The sequence below is a fragment of the Eufriesea mexicana genome, unplaced genomic scaffold, assembly GCF_001483705.2.
Source record: "Eufriesea mexicana isolate 0111107269 unplaced genomic scaffold, ASM148370v2 scaffold307, whole genome shotgun sequence".
Lineage (NCBI taxonomy): Eukaryota > Metazoa > Arthropoda > Insecta > Hymenoptera > Apidae > Eufriesea > Eufriesea mexicana.
Genome location: NW_016908458.1, coordinates 960,284 through 968,951, shown reverse-complemented (window position 1 = coordinate 968,951; position 8,668 = coordinate 960,284).

Genomic DNA, 8,668 nt, shown 5'->3' with positions numbered 1-8,668 from the left:
AAAAAATATTTTTTTAATCAGCTACAATTATAAATAATATTTTACACGTCCTTTTAATATACCATATTATTGATATAGGGTACTGAGTATTTCAGGAATATTATTGGAACCCCGACACGAGACTTACAGATATACACACCATAATTCACAAAGGAAATCTTATAATCAATAATTCATAATAACAAAGCACCAATATTTATACCTCCAATGCAATAACTCTAAATACAAATAAAATCTGAGAATGAAAAATGGAAAATTTAACGTGCACGTTAAAATGTTAAAACAATTTCATTTCCTCCCTCAGCTTGAAGCAAGGATCCTCAATGGTAATATATCTCTATAGCACAAATATAACTGATACTCGTTGCACACTTTGCATTAGAATTGAAATTAACCAGCCATTTGTCTTCCGATTCTGCTTAATCGTGACTAGCCAGGTGATTTATGATTTCCACTTCTCCTTTAGGGAACACGGTTCCACTGGCCAGATGAGGCAAACGCTGCAAAGCGATTCGTAGTCGAAATCGGGAGGAATTATCGAAAAAAGAAAAAAAAAAGGAAATTGAGAGGAATAAAAACGAATTAGTTGCTGTCCGCCTGTGAAAAGCTCGGTGATTATGAGCGTATCGCGTGATTCTATATACGTAAACGTTGGAAAATAGTTCCAACGTGCCAAGGTTTTCATTATCCACGAAACGCAAGATTGTCGAGTCCAGGTGTTATTATAGTTTGGATACAGTACGTCATGGATATCTATATTAAAGAAATTTCACACGAGCAGTGGTCCGATGTTAATCGCACGTGTAATATAAAAATACATACGTGCACGTGGTACACCGCAATTCGGTGAGAAATAATAGTGGATAAAGGTGAATTAAGTGATTAGTAGCATGATACGACTCATGCAATGCAATTCAGATATGTCGTACCTTTCATGAGAAAATTGGCTCAAATATTTATTGTTAATTATATTTTGTTATATATTCCTATATTTTTGTGGGAGGTTTAGGTGGTGCATAGTTAGGTATAGTTCTTGGATTTTTACATTTTTTAATTTTTATTCTGGTAATCGATGGTGGATTAGTAAATGAGACGAACAAAATGTGTATATTTTGAGAAATTAGTATGAATTTAATTACAAGTATATAATATATATAAATATTTATCACTTATGGCTTTTATTATTTTTTAGTAGCTATTAGAAACATCTTACATTAAATATATTAATACCATTCTACAACTATACTAAAATAATTCTTTCTTTAAAAAAAAAAAGATATAGTGAAGAATAATTGTTTAAATTATTTCAAAGTTATACGAAGATTCTTCGAGTAGTTTAGATTTAAGATACGCAAAATTTGCAGTGAGTGTTGTAAAAACTACTGTTCTAATGCCCGCATGTGCTAACAAGTGGAGGAAACAGGTAATTTATTTCTACACTAAAAACTATGTAAGTTACAACAATTGCAACGTCCGAATAATTCTGTGCATTATATTTATGGCACTTTAGTTCCCTCACGCATAATACATATCTATCGTTGTTACATAAACGATATAACTAGTAAACTTTCATCAGCAGAATTTCGAATACTATATTAGCTCGTGCTTAGATTCCTTTTGCTTCCTGAAAATTCATCGCGAATAAGCTAATTGAATTAAAGAGTTTGTAGAGTACTCGTTACTTTATGTACATATGTTCACTCGAAAGGTACTGTTTTCTTCTTATCTTCGCGGAAAGAAGTGTGTCGTTCCACTCGCAACTAGGAATGTATTCAACCGCGATAGTTGATGCATAACGCGCCTTGTTATCTGAAGAATTGCATAATTCCTTCCGGGGTACTTAATACAACAAATACTTATCTCACACGTTTCCTTTTGCATCATGCATCTCGTAATTTGTTCCCACTATGTGATAATATTTGAGAATAAGATTTAGAATTTATGGTAGTTATTGAAATTCCGAAGAAATTTATATACAATGCAATTTTCCTTCCGGTGAGATAGGATGGGTTCCTTATAATTCGTTTTCTTTCAGTGGTATACTATTTTGTTCTAATTATAGTTATTAATTCTAATTATAATAGTAATTATATATTATAATATTAATAGAATATAATTTCCCTTTTGGTGAGATAGAATGGGTTCCTTATAATTTATTTTCCATCAATGTAATACTATTTAGTTGTAATTATAGTTATAATTATTCTAATTCTAATTATAATAGTAATTCTATATTACAATATTAACCCTTTGCACTCGACAATGTTTTGGCTAAGGAAGAATAGGGGTTCAAAGATTTTCTGCTATAAAGCTGACGATATTTTGTTGAATAATAAAGTAAATAAGAAGATGTGTAATAATTAACACGTAGAATTATTTGATTTTGATACCTTACACACTGTTTCATTATCTAAAATTTGACATATTAATGAATATCGAGTTTCGAAATTTTATCAAATGGCGACTGAAGAGCGCCTCTCGAGTGCAAAGGTTTAATAGTAATTTTAATTATAGTACTATTTGATTATAATTAGTCCTAATTATATTTTTCTTTCGGGAATACTTTTTTCAAATTCTAACTAAACTATACCGATATTTGTACTAATAATAAATAGTCTTCTTCAGGAAGAAATTAAAGTAGATTATATGGTATAATTGAAAATTGAAAAGAAGTATGCGAAATTAAAAACAGATTCCAATTTCACCATATATATATTGAGTCATTCACTGCACAAATCGATTAACTCCACTTTTTGAAAAAACTTAAATTTAAGTGTCAAAGCACTTGGTATAGTTTTGGTATAAATTTTTATATTTAAGATATTTTAAAAAATGGAGTTAATCGATTTGTGCAGTGAATGGCTCATACATACTTTAAATACAAAGTATATTATATACCTTAATTTTTTAATTAAATTATTAATTAAATTATTATACTATATTATATACCTTAAATACGAGTATATGGTATCTCTAAAATTAATCATACGCCAGAATAGTAAATTACAAGAGAATAACAAAAATAAAAAAATATTTTTTTAATCAGCTACAATTATAAATAATATTTTACACGTCCTTTTAATATACCATATTATTGATATAGGGTACTGAGTATTTCAGGAATATTATTGGAACCCCGACACGAGACTTACAGATATACACACCATAATTCACAAAGGAAATCTTATAATCAATAATTCATAATAACAAAGCACCAATATTTATACCTCCAATGCAATAACTCTAAATACAAATAAAATCTGAGAATGAAAAATGGAAAATTTAACGTGCACGTTAAAATGTTAAAACAATTTCATTTCCTCCCTCAGCTTGAAGCAAGGATCCTCAATGGTAATATATTTCTATAGCACAAATATAACTGATACTCGTTGCACACTTTGCATTAGAATTGAAATTAACCAGCCATTTGTCTTCCGATTCTGCTTAATCGTGACTAGCCAGGTGATTTATGATTTCCACTTCTCCTTTAGGGAACACGGTTCCACTGGCCAGATGAGGCAAACGCTGCAAAGCGATTCGTAGTCGAAATCGGGAGGAATTATCGAAAAAAGAAAAAAAAAAGGAAATTGAGAGGAATAAAAACGAATTAGTTGCTGTCCGCCTGTGAAAAGCTCGGTGATTATGAGCGTATCGCGTGATTCTATATACGTAAACGTTGGAAAATAGTTCCAACGTGCCAAGGTTTTCATTATCCACGAAACGCAAGATTGTCGAGTCCAGGTGTTATTATAGTTTGGATACAGTACGTCATGGATATCTATATTAAAGAAATTTCACACGAGCAGTGGTCCGATGTTAATCGCACGTGTAATATAAAAATACATACGTGCACGTGGTACACCGCAATTCGGTGAGAAATAATAGTGGATAAAGGTGAATTAAGTGATTAGTAGCATGATACGACTCATGCAATGCAATTCAGATATGTCGTACCTTTCATGAGAAAATTGGCTCAAATATTTATTGTTAATTATATTTTGTTATATATTCCTATATTTTTGTGGGAGGTTTAGGTGGTGCATAGTTAGGTATAGTTCTTGGATTTTTACATTTTTTAATTTTTATTCTGGTAATCGATGGTGGATTAGTAAATGAGACGAACAAAATGTGTATATTTTGAGAAATTAGTATGAATTTAATTACAAGTATATAATATATTGTGACATATTATAGTTTAATATTACAAATATAATATTAAAGTATATTATAATATGTCTTCTCTATAGCTTTCACGTAAGTAAGTCTTATGGCTTTTAATTCTGAAGTCCTAATTTTGATTTCGGTTTTAAATTTCAATTTTTGGCTTCCAACAAAATTCTAAATTTACCTTTTAATTTAACTTTTGGTCAGATGATAATTTCAATTTCGTCATTCTTCCATTTCATATATTTTTATGGGGAATTTGGGTGGTACATAGTTAGGTATACTTCTTGGATTTTTACATTTTTTAATTTTTATTTTGGTAATCGATGGTGGATCAGTAGATGAGACGAATGAAATGTGTATATTTTGAGAAATTAATATGAATTTAATTACAAGTATATAATATATTGTGACATATTATATTATAATATTAAAAATATAATATTAAGGTATATTATAATATGTCCTCTCTGTATCTTCCCTGTAAGTAAGTCTTATGGCTTTTAATTCTGAAGTCCTAATTTCGATTTCGATTTTAAATTTCAATTTTTGGCTTGGAACCAAATTCTAATTTTTCCTTTTAATTTAACTTTTGGTCAGATGATTTTATTCGCCATTCTTCCATTTCAGTGCAACTCCTCTTTTTATTATATAAAATTTTTCCGTGGAGGTGCTTAATATATAATTTAATTTTTTGTGCAAACTTTAGACACAATTACGAACTTTGAGTCGGCTGCACGAGTAATTCTCCATAGAGAGTTACTGTATATTCTAACACTTTGGGTCAAGTATCCTTCATTCGTGCAACTATCCTTCGACCAAAGCCTCTTCTCTCGCTCCACATAAATATTACCATTCCCACAAAGCTGATTTCGTCGTTTCATTTTGTCTGTAACGAATATATCTATAATTGCAACTTGATTCTTGCCATACCGTGCATTTGCATTTAATATTCCAAATAATTGCGACTGAGTTGGTGATTAGCATAGTAATCATCAAACCACTCAAAGTAATAAATTTCAATAGCTGCTCGCATTGCTGCTCTTAACAATATTAATTCTGTAGTCATCTATGTTCATACTTGCAACATTGGATCACTATAATCATAATTTTAGTATTCTTTTATTCATTTGCAATTTTTCTCACATTTATAAATATAAATTTTGCGACACGAGGAGATCCACGTTTAAATAACATTTATAAATCAGATCTGTAAATAAAGTCTGTATATTTTCCAACGTATATTCAATTTTTCAAAATTTTCTGCATTTATCAGATTTCACGAGTTCACAGATGTTTTTAGTATTTGTATCTTGTTTCAAATATGTAATATTATTCTCGTAGTTTCAGGTTTCAAAATGATCTACAATATTTTAATTTGCCATATCGATCACTATGTATATCATGGTGAAAAATAATTTTATTATTTTCATCATTATTGCTGATATTCTTTATTTCAACTATTTTCCTAGGTTCCTCATTTTCGGTAAATTATTATTCACACATATTTACATATTTTTTTTATGATTAATGTCATTTAATCTCACATAAATTTATCAATTTTTTATTATAGTATGTGGATGTAATAATATTATTTATAGCAAATTTTGCATTATTATATATCGTGTGCATCGCGATTTTTACTTTTCCTTTACAAAGAGTTAGTCTCATTTAATCTCACATAAATTTATCAATTTTTTATTATAGTATGTGGATATAATAATATTATTTATAGCAAATTTTGCATTATTATGTATCGTGTGCATCGCGATTTTTACTTTTCCTTTGCAAATGGTGAGTCTCATTTAATTTCACATAAATTTGTCAATTTTTTATTATAGTATGTGGATATAATATTATTTATAGCAAATTTTGCATTATTATGTATCGTGTGCATCGCGATTTTTACTTTTCCTTTACAAAGAGTTAACACTAGATTTACGGAACCCGTCAATTTGACGGATAGGATGCTCCAATTATACGATGGTAACAGATTTTACCTATATTAAGGTAACCTATATTAAGACTGTTAATATTGTAATTGTTTTAAAATTAAACTAATCGTTGAGAAAAAAGACACGTGGCTTCCTTCGCTTACCAATTTGACAGGTGTCGATATGTAGAAATAGGTATACATATAGCGTCCGAAAACCTAGTGTTAACAATAACGTCGATGAGAAGCTGCCAGGAGGTTTCGGATTCCAGTAAAAATCCCCTAACAGAGACATCGAAGCCCAAAGCGCGAACGTTTTTAATAACGCGTTGGAAAATTTATCGTAGCCGAAAATTTACATGAAAATAGTGCAAGCTCTATTTCAGGTGGGCGTGTACCGCTTCCAAATATCTGATCCAGTTTCGGATCACGCAGTAGCTAATGCGTTCATGACCACATTCGGTGAGCATTCGTTATTGACGTCCCGACGCGCACGCTGCCGACGCTTCTGATAGCCCGTGTTCGTATTCATTGGAAAGTAGAGAAAAACCACGAGTGCAGCGTGTACTATCGAATGTAATAAAATGAATATTTCACCGCGGCAATTAAATCGTTTTTATTAAATCGCGGAAAGAGTTGGCTCCCGAGCCGGGAAATTCTCAGAAATTAGCTGATTATGCAGTTCGTTAGTTTACGATTTTTGCAGTGGATAGTGCGAAGAGGTTCGAACAATTTCTCGTAATCTGATGAATCATGAATATAAATTACCGGCTTGGCGACTTGTAAATGCGAATTATCGTTCTTGTCGATTCGCTGAATCGTGAATTATGAATACCTTTATAGTACTGTAAATTATTGGCTTGTCGAGGATGATTAATTTATTTCTTTATGAATGTTATTGGTATACATTTGAGTAGACTGGATATTTATTGAACGTCTGCGTATATTTTATAACCGTTTATAAAAGTTTAATGTGTGCCATTTTTGGTATATTTTATTTTTTAAGGGATTTTCTATCAAATTTATTTAAATTTAAGTATGAAATATTTCATTGACCACATTATAGTAGAAATAATAAAAATATAATATAATTGATATATATTATGATTAAAGATGAATTATGGGATCGAATGAAATGACGCAGCATTTATTTCCCATGTATTATATTTAAATTATAATAAATTTAAAGGGAATATTCTCTTTTTCTGTAAATGAGAAACATATTTCTTTTGCCCCAAAAAATTTCTCTAATGAAGATATATCTAAAATCTGCCATAATCACCGTGTAATTGACGAAAAATATTTTTATTATTCGTGTACAGTACGATTATAACTATACCATGCTTTCAAAAAGACATTTTAATAAGATAGTTAAAATAATAATAATAAAATAATAAATGAGCAGTACCAATAATCGAGTCAATATTTAATAAATGAGCAGTACCAATAATCGAGTCAATATCCTTTAAAAAATTTTTGATATTCATAAACAACACTATTACAATTAAGTATCTATTGTGAAAATGAACTAAAAATAAATTGTTAAAAATAATAATAAGGAACTATAATAAAAATATAATTAACAAAACAACGAATATAAATATTATAAATGTAATAAAAAATAATAGTAAAGTAGCTAAAATAAAAGTAATAGTAATAGAATATAGAGCAACAAGAAAACAACTTAAATCACTCACCTAATAGCACCAGTTATTAAATCACTATGTTCAAGAAAATTTCTTTTCAACTTAAGGAGGTATTTTTGTAATCCAGCTTAAAAAAATCAAATTTTTTTTTACATTTTCTTACAGTATAGGCTTTCGAAAATGTCTGTGTAAGAAACATTTGCTTTAATTTGTAAAATTAGCGAAGTTATGGATGTTTAAAGTGCAACATACGACCATTGTACAATGGATAACGAAAACTTCAAACGCAATTTTTCTCAAAACCATACTTTTAGAACTGGCTGATGGAATATCTCGCGATTTAGTTGACCGATTGACTCGAAATTTTGGGGAGATCTTCACTGGATATACCTCTATCACCTAAACCACGAATTTCAAAATCCGACGTTTTCTTCTATTTTTGTTTACCACCCAAATGACAAAAAGCACAAGGAAAATCGATATTTAAACTTCAAAATGCTGCCATTTTTATAATTTCCAAAATTTCATTCTTTTGGTAATTCATGCTACACTCGTATTCATACTAATTAAGATACTCTTTAGTTCTCTCGTTTCCAATAGCCAGATAGTCCAGAATCACGTCAGCTATCCGAACCCGTTTTTAAAAACATGCTTAACCTAACCCTATATAATTTCCACAATTTTAATTAATTTCGTGTAAAAAAAATCATAAATATTCTCTGAGAATAAGTTTATTCGATTATGAGGACTACATCTCAATGTACATCACGGTTTCCTTAGAAAAAATTCCAAAATGTTGATTTTTATAGGCCGGATTACAATATCTCCTCAATCCTTTCATTCCATATGATAGCAAGTGCTTACTATATCGAAGCAGACGTCCTTGCATCGGTGAACCAGTCTGCCTGAGTAACAAGTCCCGATC